This window comes from Dipodomys spectabilis, unplaced genomic scaffold, assembly GCF_019054845.1.
Source record: "Dipodomys spectabilis isolate Male_0828 unplaced genomic scaffold, ASM1905484v1 ptg000376l, whole genome shotgun sequence".
In the NCBI taxonomy this organism is placed as follows: Eukaryota; Metazoa; Chordata; class Mammalia; order Rodentia; family Heteromyidae; genus Dipodomys; species Dipodomys spectabilis.
In genome coordinates this window covers 1457993-1466195 of record NW_024871053.1, presented here as the reverse complement: position 1 = coordinate 1466195, position 8203 = coordinate 1457993, and the positions used below count along the sequence as shown (strand labels likewise).

The 8203-nt window shown below is 40.0% G+C and overlaps 1 pseudogene; it reads left to right on the top strand.

Moving 5' to 3' along the window:
• Positions 1 to 6509: 6509 nt before the first annotated feature.
• LOC122096553 lies at positions 6510 to 7439 on the top strand (annotated as a pseudogene).
• The last annotated feature ends 764 nt before the right edge of the window (positions 7440 to 8203 follow it).

The window sequence follows — 8203 nt, the reverse complement described above, 5'->3', positions numbered from 1 at the left end:
AGGTCCTGGTGAGACTGTCACCTCTAATCAGACTGCAGAGTTCTGGAAAAGCAAGCAGAGTTGCTTTGGGGTTCAAAGTGGTAGAGTGCTAGCCTTGAGCTGCAGAGCTGAGGATCAGTATTCAGGACCTAGGGCTTCTCCTATTCCTGTAAAGTTTTCAGGGTGTCTGTTTTGACTCTGTGGTCTTTTTTCCATTTGAAGTTAATTGTGGTGCAGGATGATATATAAGGATCTAGCTTTAGTTTTCTAAAGGTGATTAACCAATTTTGCCAGCACCATTTACTGGAGGCTGTCTTTCTTCCATTCTAATTTTTTCGCAGCCCATCTCTTCTAATCTAGAGATTCCTGTTTAGATAAAGTTCAAAGACAGCATTACATCACCTAGAGGAGACTACATCATCCTGACCACCTTAGTTAGGGGGAAAGTGGACTGGACTCTTGCCTGACTCCATTACCATAACTGCTTTCCAGTAAAAAACTGCTTTGGATCTGCCAAAAGTAAGACTTTGGTTGTGGGACATTCTTTCTGCAGGAAATGAATTTGAACCTTCTTTCCCAGGTTAGGCAGGGTAAGGTTTACTAAGTTCAAGCCCCCTGTCTATATGGATGCCATCCATATGGAGCCAACTTTAACTGTTGGAGAGTCCTTAAATTACAAAGGAAACAGGCCAGGCAAAAGTTTGGATCTCTTACAGAAAAATCACTGATTTGGTTTCATGTATACAAGAATAAAAAGGGAATGAATGAAGTAAAGGGGCAAGTCTGGCAGGAGCCATATTGGCCACATGGACTGGCATCTTGTCTTCATCATGGGGGAAGGAAAGGCCTCTACCCTTCATCTGCTTCCAAGGTAGTGGGTATGCCCTGGAGGCAGAGACGGGCACTTGGCTGAAATGTTCACAGACAGACATGTTCACAGAGACACATGTGGCATGGTGTAATGGCAGCTGGTGTGGTCTGGCCCGGCCCTAAATAGTGTCTAAGCAGGGGACAGTTCCACAAGTTACTGAATCTGTCAGTCCAGTGCCTGGGACTGGTAATTTCTCCTGACTCCTGACTCATCTCCAGTCATCATGGCTTCCCAATTCATCTTTCCAGTGGAGCTGAATTGGCTTGTTGGTTGGTATTTTTTTTTGTTTTTTGTTTTCTATTGTGAAAATATTGTACAGAAGGGTTACAATTACATGGGCAAGATAATGAGTACATTTCTTATCAAGCATTTTACCTCCTTCTTTGTTTCCCCTTCCCATCCTCCCCCTGCCCCCTACCCAGTCCTCCTCACCCCCCCACCATTTTGTTCTTTGTTTCCTCTCTGACCTGTTTCCTAACTGTGTTTTGTGTATTTGGGGGCGAAAGCCTTTTGTAACAATGGGTGGCCTGCAGCCTGCTAACTGTGTAATAAAGACTCCATTGTTCCATACCTAAATGTGGGTTATAGAGTGACTCACCATACAATATGGCTAATGAAGATCTTCCAGTCTGTAGGCTTTCTATTCATCTTGCTAGGTAGGTCCTTTCCCGTGCAGAAGCTCTACAGTTTAATAGTCTAATTTATCCAATCTTTGATTCGTTGTGATTCTGGAACGGTATTAAGGAAGTTTAAACCTGTGGCAAGGAACCCTTGTGTTTGTCGTATTCTTCCCTGTAATATTTTCTGGGTATCTGCTTTTACCTTGAGGCTTTGATCCATTTGGAATTGATTCTGCTTTCAGGGCTGCATACAAAGATGTAATTTCAGTTTAGAAAGACAAGTTTTTAACAACAATGCAGATTTTGAGGCTGGGAGTGGTAGAGTGCTCGCCTTGCATGCATTCGATTCCTCAGCACCACATAAGCAGACAAAGCTGAATGTGGCACTGTGGCTCAAGTGGTAGAGCACTACTAGCCTTGAGCTGAAGAGCTGAGGGACAGCACCCAGGTCCAGAGTTCAGGCCCCATGACTGAAAAATGAAACAAAACAAAACACAGATTTCCTTTTCTAAAATCAACTGTTGGTTCAATTCTTGGTTTACATATTTTTTTCCGTAAAGTACAAGTTCTGAATGATCATAGTTTCTTTAGTTCTTGTGCTTTATCTCCTTTGGCATTTCCTTAATTTGATGGAAACTTGGTAACCATACGTACAAACTATCTTCACATTTTATTTCTTTTCTTCTTCTTCTTCTCCTCTTCCTCCTCCTCCTCCTCCTCCTCCTCCTCCTCCTCCTCCTTCTCCTCCTTCTTCTTCTCCTTCTTCTTTGTTGGTCATGAGGCCTCAACTCTGGGCCTCGGCACTGGCCATCAGCACTTCAGCTCGAAGCGAGAGCTCTACCACTGGAGCAACAGCCCCAGTTCCAGCCTTTTCTGCTTATGTGGGTGCTGACGAATCAAACCTAGGGCCTCATGAATTTGAGGCAAGCACTCTACTACTGAGCCACCTTCCAACCCTACAGTTTTATTTCTTAAAACTAGGTCTAAATCTCAACATCCTAAAGCAACTGTGATTTGAACACACAGATGGACCATCTCTTCTTCTAAGACAGGCCACATATCAGAATTGAGCTTATTAGGAAATGAAATCTCAGACTGAGAAGGTAAGACAAAGATAAGAAATCGTTGTAGATAGCCTTTGGCACTATTGCTATCTACAAATTCAATGTGATACCTACCAATACGCAAACTTCATTTTTTAATGAAATAGAAGAAGAAATCCAAGAATTCATATGGAACAATAAAAGACCCTTATAGCAAAAATAATCCTTAGTAGAAAGTAAGGAGGAATATTAATACCAAATTTCAAACTCTACTACAAATCTATAGTAATCGAAACAGCTGGGGACTGGCAAAAGAACTGACCTGAGGAAAAATGGAATAGAAGTGAAAACCTAGAAATGAGTCCCCACACCTACAGTCACTTCATCTTTGATAAGGGAGCTAAAAAAATAGAATGGAAGAAAGACAACCTCTTCAGTAAATAGTACTAGCAAAACTGGTTAAACACCTGTATAAAACTAATGCTAGATCCTTATATATCATACTGCACCAGAATCAACTCCAAATGGATCAAAGACCTTAAAGATATTACAGGAAAAAATAGGAGAAACTCTATACTCCACAGGCTGAAATTTTCTTAATAAGGATCCAGAAACACAATAAATCAAAGAAAGCTTGGACAAACGGGATTCAATGAAAATTCAGAGCTTCTGCATTGCAAAGGACATAGCAAGCAATATCAATAGAAAACGCATGAATTGGGAGAAAATCTTCACTAGCCATATAATGGACAAGGGCTTCATATCTAAAATAAACTTAGAACTCAAAAAATTAAATCCTTTAGTTTTGTACAAGTGATTAACCAATTTTTCCATCACCATTTACTGAAGAGGCTGTCTTTCTTCCATTCTAATTTTTAGCTCCCTTATCAAAGTTTAGATGGCCGTAGGTTCATTTCTGGGTTTTCAATTCTATTCCATTGGTCCTGAGGTCTGTACTTGTGCCAGTACCAAGATGATTTGATTACTATGGCTTTGTAGTAGAGTTTGAAATTTGGTATTGATATTCCTCCAGCACTTTTCTATTAAGTATCGTTCTTGCTATTCGGGGTCTTTTATTGCTCCATATGAATTTTTGGATTGCCTCTTCTATTTCCTTGAAGAATGAGGTTGGAATATTGACAGATGTCTTATTGAATTTGTAGATAGCCTTGGGAAGTATTGCCATTTTCACGATGTTGATCCTCCCATTCCAGGAGCATGGGAGGTTTTTCCACTTTGAAAGTTCTGTTTTGATTTCCTGTCCCAGGTTTTTACTGTGAGAAAAGCAGAAACAGTCAGATAAGTTGATTTTAAGTGAAATGAGCCCCAAGATAAGGACTCAAATGGTTTATCTTTCTTGCTATGTTTCTAACATATTTATAAGAGGATTTTTTTGTTTCTTTCTATGTCCCTCCCCCACGGTATAACCCCTGTTTTCACTGTATTTGATGTTGGTATAATTTGGGGAGGGGAAGGGAAAAATTGTTTAAATGGGGATACAGGAGGACCCATTGCAACAATGAAAATGTACAAGATGCTACAGTGACAAACACACTTTACAAAATTGGGGAGGATTGGTGTTGGGGTTGGCGGGGCTGGGGGGAGGAGGTATTGTGGTTTGGGATGGTAAAGGGAAACAAAGGAGGAGGCAACAATGCTTGATAAGAAATGTACTCATTACTTTGCTCATGTAATTGTAACCCGTCTGTACGATATTTTCATGATACAAAAGTTATTAATAAAGAAATTGAATCGTCCAACAATAAATCCTCAAAGAAACAACCTCCTGGTTATCAAGAAGGCTAAAGAATTAAAGAGAGACTTCTCTGAACAAAAAATACGAATGGCCAAAAGACACTTGAAGAAATGCTCAATTTCTCTAGCCATAAAAGAAATGCAAATCAATACAACATTGAGATTGCACCTCACCCCAGTTAGAATGGCTGTAATCAAGAAAACTAATAACAACAGATGCTGAAGGGGATGTGGCCCAAATGGAACCTTACTACATTGTTGGTAGGAATGTAAACTTGTTCAACCACTTTTGAAACAAAAGACTCCACATAGAACTTTCCGATAACCCAGCAATCCTACTTTTGGGCATCTACCCAAATGATCACAAACAAGACCATACTAATGCTACCAGCACAACTATGTTTATCGAAGCATTATTTACCATAGCTAAGGTAAAGAACCAGATGCTCCTAAGTAGATGAATGGATAAAGAAAATATTATCTATATCTATATCTATCTATCTATCTATCTATCTATCTATCTATCTATCTATCTATCTATCTATCTATCTATCTATCTATCTATACCTACAATGGAATTCTATGCCTCCATCAGAAAGAATGACATAGGCCCATTTGTTGTGAAATGGTAAGACTTGGAAAAAAAATTAAGTGAATTAAACCAGGCCCAAAGAAACATATCCCATTGTTTCCCTTATTTGCCATAACTAGTATAAGTTTTGGACAAGCAGAAAAGATCAAAAGCTATGTATATATGATCATATAAGATGATGTTTAGTGAAATGAACCCCGAGATAGTGACACAACTTGTTTTTCCTTTCTTGCTATTGTTTTTAATATATCTAAAGTGTACTATGTGATTTTTATTGTTTCTCTACTGTGTCTTTCCTCCATGGTATAATCCCTGCTTTCACTGTATTTGACATGGGTGCCTGAATCTTGTGTATACATTTTTCTAATTTGGGGAATGGAAGGGAAATAACAAAATGCTGAAACAAGGATACAGATTGACCTATTTTAACAATAACATGTACAAGACACTATGTTGAAAATGAACTTTACAATTTGGGGGGTGATGGGGGATTTGGGGAGGTGGGGAGTGAAGGGATGGTATGGGCAAAACAAAGGCAGAGGTAACAATGCTCTATAGGAAATGTATACATTACCTTACTCTTGTAACTGTAACCCCTCTGTATACTATTTTTAACAATAAAAATATAAAAAATGCCTGAGTAACATTAATTTCATTATGTTACCCAACCTATATACATACGTGCAAATAATTTGGAGAAGGATAAGACCCAGTTGATACAGAATAGGGGTAAAGTAACACTTTGTCGTCCTTCCTCTGAATTTCACTAAATTCAGTGCCTTTCAATAAATTCAGAGCTATGACAAAAATTCCTGTATTTTAAGGAGGGATCCCAGAAACCATGAGTGAGCAAGTAGGAAGAAATGAAACTAGAAAAGTGGAAAGCCTACACAAGAGTACATTTCCAAAATGATCATCACTGGGAACACATGGGAACTGGTTCTACTGGGAATTTCTAAGGATCCACAGAAAATGTAACTTAAAAATATCCGATTGTCAAAATATAGGAATATATATCCACATGTCCAAAAGCTAAAGATGTCAGATCATTTTCCACAGTGCCCAATTCAGTGTTTCTGCATCACCAGCTATGTTGACTTGTCAGCATTTTGTCAGTGCTTATATTTCAGAAAGGGATATTGGAAAGCAATGGAAGAAGGAGCGTGGGCCAAGAACTGAGAATCTCCTGGGTACAGATTCTGAACTTTGGAGGTTGCTATTTTCAGTGCCCCCACCCCCGATGATACTTAGCCATTCACATAAAGTCACAACAGGTTTGAAAATGGCTCAGAACAAGCATCTGCATAGGAGTTCATAAAGAGCTCCATTGACATGACCAAAATAGACCCCTGTCCTCAATGCCTGGCCAAATTCTCAGACTAAAAGATGCTTCCTTTGTTAAATATTGTAGCATATCCTGCCATTACAGATAGCAGAGCTCTGGAGCTTGGGCGAATGGAGGAGACACAGGAGCAGGCAGTGGAGCATTGCAGAGAGCCAGGGTGAGGGGGCGGAATTAGGGGCAGTGCCCAGCCCACCAGGGCCCCTAGAAGTACCAGGGGAACCGGTGGCAGTGTGTGCATGTGGCCTGTGGGCAGATGTGGTGCAGGAGTAGCATGGAGCAGTAGCCCATTTGGGCATGTGGCATCATGGACATGAATGTGTTCACCAAGAACCTGGACCAGGGGATTGAACAGCTGAATGAGTGCAAGGAGCTAACCGAGTCCCAGGTCAAGAGTCCCTGTGAGAAGACTAAAGAAATCCTTACAAAAGAATCCCATTTATAAGAGGTTCCATGTACAGTCATTTCTGTGGAGATGTGCATGAGCAATTTCAGTCTCATGGAACTGTTTAGAGTTGGTGGAAAAATCACCAGATACAAATTACTTGTTTATGTTGACAAAGGGTATTATTTACTTGAAACAGTCACACTGCTTGTAGTTCTGAAGGTACATTACCATGAATGGTTCACCATTCTTTGAGGAAATCATAAGAGCACACAACTGTATGATTTCTATGATGAGTGTTTAGGGAAATATGGAAATGCAAATGTTTGGAAATACTTTACAGATCTTTTTGGCTCTTCATCTCACTGCCTTGGTGGATGGGCATTCCTTATGTCTACATGGTGTTCTCACACCATTCATAGAAACACTGGATCACATCAGAGCACTTGATCTCCAGGAAGTTCCCCTTCAGGGTCTGTGACTTGCTGTGGTCAGATCCAGATGATGGTAGTGGTTGGGGTATATTTCCCTGAGGAGCTGGTTTCACCTTTGGGCAGGATATTTCTGAGACATTTAATCATGCCAATAAATGGTCTGACATTGGTGTGGCATAAGTTGGTGATGGAGAGATAAAACTGGTGCCATGACCAGAATGTAGTAACAAATTTCAGTGCTACTAACTATTGTTATCTTTGTGGTAACCAATTTGCAATCATGAAACTTAATGGCACTCTAAAATATTCTTTCTTCAAATTTGACCCAGCACTTTCTAGAGGTGAGCTACATATGATATGTCATACCCCAGATTACTTCCATGGTATCTCAAGTTTCAGAGTGCACATCTATGTTTAGAGACATGCTCCCAGCAACAGAACCAGATCCCACAGCTGAATCCATAGTCTGAACATCCTCTTCCTCATTTTCTCAAGCAAGGATTTTTTGGAGATATTTCATGTTTGATTTTTCTTGTTCTTTAAGGTGAACTATTGGATGTTAAGTAAGATGCTCAACTTTCTCAGATCTTTCTTTTTTTCTAACAAGGTCTTGGATTTGGTAATATAGTCAGGAATTTGAACAAGCCTAAAGCAAATTTTCTTACTCTTTTCTGATAAACTATTTGCTTTCTTCTTTTGACCACCTCAATCCATGTTGTTAAGTTGATCGTCAACACACTCACGGCTCCAGTTTGGTAAATCCTGATTGTTCATACTTTCTTCAAAAGGAATTCCTTCTGTGGTCATGCTGGCTTTCACAAATAACTTTCCTCAGAAGCTAGTTTTTTCCACTCAGGAACACCGCCTTTCTGGTAAACGCTTCAAATCTGTTGTGTGCTGTAAAGGAGACCCATGCAGTGATGGGGAGGACCCAAAACCAGCAGAAGCTCTTCTTCAGAGAGTGCAGCAGAGTAGCCCACAACTTATCTGCTGACACTTGGAGTTCAAAAGCCATCTTTCCTACCTTAGCAGCTTGGTGTCAACCAGTGCAGCCAATGCCATTTTGGGAACTCATCCTGGTGGGGTCGTACATAATTTTTTTTGTGTGTGAAAATATAGTACAGACGGGTTACTATTTCATGGGCAAGATAATGAATACAGTTCTTATCAAGCATTGTAGCC